Here is a 6,000-nt window from a genome sequence, read left to right as displayed (position 1 = left end):
CTATATAGTATTGTAAAAGGGTAGAGATCTTAATTTTATCCATTATTTCAAAATACTTTTAAAACCAGGGCTTGGAGAAAGATATTAATCCAGTTCACCCAAACTACTCTGAATCACTAGCTGGCTACTAATATGTGGCTTTTCTTTATGACTACTTAATGAAAAACATGCTTTATATGATTTATTTAAAAAATATCTCGATTTCCAGAGATATCTGATCCATAAAACCATCCACTAAAATTTTTCCTTCCTGGAATCTACTCTGTGGTGAGTAGTAAAATGATCATGTTTTTTCTTATGTAATCAGAGCACTCTTCCCATTACTATAAGTTTCCACCTCGTGCTAGTTTATACCCCACCTTCCGCCTTTAATAATTATTTTACTATGAGAACAGTGGTAGCCTTCAGAAAATAGAAAATAAGTGTCCTGCTTTCTTATGTTTGAACAGCTTTGAATTATTTTCTTGCAACCTTTGCTGCAGATTAATTGCCTCAAAGAGCACTTGCACTGTGGATAAAAAATTCTTACTACATCATTATAGCAAATCATACCAGTCACATCGGTGCTCCTTCTTTAGCATGGAAAGCTGTTTTATAAATTTAGTTTTGCATATTATAATTATTTTTTTTTGCTAAAAATTCAAAGCCAGCCTGAAAGTCACTCAATCTTTATACTGTGAATAGGACCTATGAGCAGATATTTTTTTTGTGGCTTAGTAGTGCAGACGTGGTGTGCTTTTATCTTGGATAGTCTTAAATTGTACGTAGAGGATGTTTATCCCCTAACTGAGTTCTACCTTTTGAGTAAAGGGCTTTTGTTTTTTACCCCCTGCAGCAGTCTAATCCAGATTAATATTATTCTTCCCATACATGTTTTATATACAGGAAATAATCCTTCTAGTAGCAACATTGGAAGGGATATGGTACTGATCTGGATTTGAATTACATTACGAAGAAAAGCTTAAAGGTGTTCTCTATCCATCAATATTATGATCTCACTTAAGTCACTCCACCCTTTTGCTGGAAAAAAAATATTGTTATCATGTTGTGGTTCAGCCTGAGCAAGATCAAAGACCAGCTGCGTTTCTGCTGGCTCCATGCCCGGGGGAGGCTGAGAGCAAAGAGGAGAGTTCTTGGCAGCCAGACAGGGGAGATAACAATTTGGAAAGTGACGAGGAAGAGGGGCCTGGGAGCCCTGGGGAGGGGCTCTCTCAAGCCAGTAGCTTGGAGTCTCTGGAGTCATTGGATGATGAGGCACAAGCTATCATTAGTATGCGAAAGAGACACATAGATCAAAGGAGGCAGCAACTGAATAGGTATTATCAGCGTTGAATGAGGAACACCAGGGCTTGGGTGTGGTCCTCATTAGCAGGGAAGGGTTTATAAGGCATGAGAACCATTCCAGCAGCGTGGAGTGTTATCACAGTGGAGTTGGAGTTATCTGCCTTTTCTCGCAGCGTTTTGTTCCTGGCTCGTGGCCCAGCAGTCTTGAAGACCCGTGGGAGGTTTGTGCCTGTTAGCAACAGCCTCGTTTGTCATCAAGGATCCTGTGTTTTTGTATGAGCAATTACCTCCGTGTATCTATTTGGAGTTCCAGTGTTTTCCTGACTTGTAAGGACATTTTCTGTTGGCTTCTTTTCTCTTTACCATTATAAAACTGTGTTTGGATTCAACCGGTGTGTCTGGCTTATCCTTTTGGGTTGGTCATAGCTTCCGGAGTGACCCAGACAGAACACATCATATCCATTGGGAAAATTTGAACTTGAAGAAGTAGGATAGGAAGAGTCTTGACCCTACTGAACTTTAGTTTTAGAGGTGATTCTTGAGTATAGACAACAAATGGTTCATCGAGCAATCAACCTAGAGTTTCATTCACATAGATGGTCATGCTCAAATGATCTAACTGTAGGCACATTATGCAAAGATATGACTTTCTGGAGAAGTCTACAATGCTGAGAAAGATGAAAAAGAGGAAGAGAATAACAAGTACTGTAGCTAAAATGGATTATCTTAGCTACAATGACAATGGAAGATTTAATTAGAAGATTTAAAAGACCAGGCGGGAAATAGATCTTCATGAGGAAAAACAAAATCTTATATATGTAAGACATACATAACACCTTGCTGCAACCAGTAAGGGCCCACAGAGTTGGCCTTCTCTGAGTCCTATCTGCCAAACAATGTCGGCTGGTTGGACCTCAGAGAAGAACCTTCTCTGTGGTGGCTCCGACCCTTTGCAATCAACTGCCACCAGGGATCCATACTATCTCCACCGTACTGGTCTTTTGGAAAGCCATCAAGACCTGGCTTTTCTGGCAAACCTTGAACTAGAAATGACTGTTTGTATGCATGGTTTTTTAGAGTATTATATTTTACTATGTTGTTGTTACTGTTGTTATATTTTGTAGTTTCTGTATGTTCTGACTACTGTTAGTTACCCTGAGTCCTTTTTGGAGAGGTTGGAATCTCATGCAAACCATACATAAAGCGGAAACGGCCCAGGGGAATCAATTTCCCCGTGCCTGACGACAGAGGTGGGTTTTGAGGAGTTTGCAAAAGGCAAGGAGGGTGGGGGCAGTCCTAATCTCCAGAGGGAATTGATTCCAGAGGTTTGGGGCCACCACAGAGAAGGCTCTTCCCCTGGGTCCCACCAGACGACATTGTTTCGTCGACGGGACCTGGAGAAGGCCAACTCTGTGGGACCTAACCGATCGCTGGGATTCATGCGGCAGAATGTATGCACATAATTAATTGTTAAAACTGCGAGGAAATCAGAATCATCTTCAAGGTTGGACATGTCAGCTTTCAAACAACCGAGCCTCAGTCACCACAATTAGCTTTTTATTTCTATAGAGCTAAGCATTCACAATGCTCCCTGTTTTACTTTTACACATGCTTTTGTTAATCTTCTCTCCCTCCCTTTTCCTGCTACAGGAAAGATTAATTCAGTGTGGTGAATAATGTTGGTTTCATTACCACTATTGTCAAAGGAGTAAATAATTTTTAGAAAAATAATGTGTATTGCATTTTTTTATTTGCAGATTTAACAATAATGTGACAGCGATTAAATATCAATTGACTACATATTATAGTTTATTTGTGTTGTTATTTTTTCCTAAACTTCTCATTGCAACCTTTTAAAAAAGTTAACTACAGCTTTCAGAAATTATTGACACTGAAATGTTACATCAGAATGTTGCATTCCAGATACAAACTTCATTTCCACCTACTTCAGATACATTGGAGCTTAGATCCCCACATGATCTTGGCTGCAATAGTGAGCCTACCAATATGGTTGTTGAGTTTCCTGCATTTTGTCTCACATTTCTTTTACATTATTTTTAATTAAAACAAATGACCAAGAGGTTAGCAAAATCTAATGCAAAGCAACAATTTCAAGAAGAGCATGCATTTCCAAAAATGCATTTTGACGCCAAATAGACCTTATAGAATTCTTTGCAGATAGAATAGAATTATTTATAGAACAGAATACTTTATTGGCCAAGTGTGAGTGGACACACAAGGAATTTGTCTTTGGTGCATATGTTCTCAGTGTACATAAAAGGAAAGATACATTTGTCAATAATCATGAAGTACAACACTTAATGATTGTCATAGGGTACAAATAAGCCATCAGGAAACAATCAATATTAATATAAGCCGTAAGGATCCAAGCAACGTTACAGTCATATAGGAACACGTGGAAGGAGACATGATGGGTGACTAAAACTCAAAACTTTGCTTTTTGGAACAAAGATGGTTTGTGATTAATTAATATAACATCCTTTTGGGAAGACTGCGTAGATATGATCTCAAGTTCTAAGAACCAAAGGGCTTCAATTAGTAATATAAATAATATTAATAAAATTTTCAGCTGGTCCCTAAAGCTTGGGGACTTCTGTTTAAGCTCAACTCTGTCAGTCTCAAGCAAATTATGCTTCCTTTCCATATTTATTCAGAAGTAAGGACCTTCATAATTAACACAATAAAGCAGTAAATAATTTTTAGAAGGGTTGCACTTTGATTTGATCATATTTATGCTCCCTGGTAGGCTCCCTGATCCCATTGGTGGAACCTTTCAAGCAGAACCTGGACTGGGAAAAGTTGCATATATTCTTTCTTCTTTGCTTTTCAATTAGTTATAGCAGTGGCATTTTGTTACAGAACTCATCTTTCAGTTTTGCATTCTCACACCATTTGTAACTGTGGCTAACTCCACTCACTTAGAGAAAGCATCTACTACCACTAAAATCATCTGTTCTTGCATTGGCCCTGGGAGGAGAGGCCTGGATTGTTGGTACCTCTGACATTTGGGAAGGGAAGGGTGCTGCTTTCCAAGCTCAAAATCTACCTAGTAGCAGCTAAGGACTATTTTTCTATTGGCTGTCCATTGACAGCTCAGCCAGCAGGAAAGTTACAGCCCCACTATTGGCTGCTATATAAATAGAAAGGAAGTTGCCTGTTGTTGATTTCATTTATTTAATAATTATTATTAGAATTTCTATTAGACTTCTCCGTGGAATCTGGACTGCTCACAACAAGGATAAATACAAAAACTAGAACATATAAGAAACACAAACTTAAAGTGTAATAAAAAACTCCAGTTATTTAAAAACAATTATCCTCATTCATCCCATCATAATCATACATTCATATCATCAGCCGGAGCAGAATGTTAGCACTCAATGGCCCAAAGCCAGCTGGCAAAGGTGAGCTTTTTAAACCTTTCAAAAGGCCAAGAGGGTGGGAGTGGTTCAAATATCTGGGGGGGAGTTGATTCCAAAGGCCTGGGGCCACCACAGAGAAGGCTCTTCCCCAAACCCCGTCAGGCAGCATTGCTTGGCTGATGGGAGCTGGAAAGAGCCACCTCTGTGGGACCAGACTGGTTGCTGGGATACATGACACAGAAGACCGTCCCATAAGTAATCTGGGAGAAGAAGAGAGGAGGGTCAAGAGGAGGAGGAGGAGAAGGAGGAAAAGGAGAAGACCACCACAAATAGAAAGCAATTACCTGCTTCTAGTTTAGTTAAATGCTTTAATTTGGTATTATGAAGTGATTCACTGAATAAACAGAAGATTTATTAATATTTCAGAGCAATGAGACCTAAGCAGCAAGATGTTTAGCAATGATGCATTTCTGGAGAAAGTTAACAGTGAAGAAAGTTAACAGTATAATGAATAAAGCAAATGAAATATAGCTGTGTTATAGAAAAGGTCCCTTGATACCATCAAGAGGAGAAGGGAAAAGACAAAACAACTTAATATCTTTGAAATATTTATTAGCTTCTTATTACATTTTTATTGGTATTATTTTTTAGATGTAGGGTGTAGAATTCTGAATTCTGGCTGAACAGAAAAACAGAGTACAAACCCAATTAGAATACAACAGCAATAGACAAGTAAATGCTGTGAATAATCCAATGCATATTCATAACTTTTTATTTTATTTACTTATAAAAATATTTCTGAGGTAGTTTTCATCCTAGCACATCTAGGTCCACAAGAGTGATAATAAACCACAGCGAGATACAATAAAACTAAGAAATATCAAAAGTATAGAGCAGCAGAGCTCATTAAAAGGGGTAAGACTCTGATTGTGTGGGTGCATTTGCCATCTTAACTCTTTGGATGCGCACACTTACCCTTACATACATCCCTGGATGTAGTTGAAAAGGTGTCGGGTTAGTTTGTCTGGGAATGCTTTGCAGCCAAAGGACTGGTAGGCTGGATGAAAAATGACCTGTAGTGTTTTCTTTGTTGTAAAATGCCTCTTTTTTGAACTTCAGATGGCACAATGTAGCTATCATTCCAGTGACATGGTCAAACCTATTTGTTGTAGCATTTAAAAGCATTATACTGCTTTGTTTAAAGCATCCTGTAGACCTCATCTATTTCCTCTAGTATTTCTTTCTTGGCCTTATTTCTTACACCAGATATTATTTCTGTCATTGTATCTGGGAAATTCTTGCCCTTGTGTTCTGGTACATTCTGAAACCTTAA

This window comes from Erythrolamprus reginae, chromosome 1 (genome assembly GCF_031021105.1).
Source record: "Erythrolamprus reginae isolate rEryReg1 chromosome 1, rEryReg1.hap1, whole genome shotgun sequence".
Lineage (NCBI taxonomy): Eukaryota > Metazoa > Chordata > Lepidosauria > Squamata > Dipsadidae > Erythrolamprus > Erythrolamprus reginae.
This window is presented reverse-complemented; position numbering follows the sequence as displayed.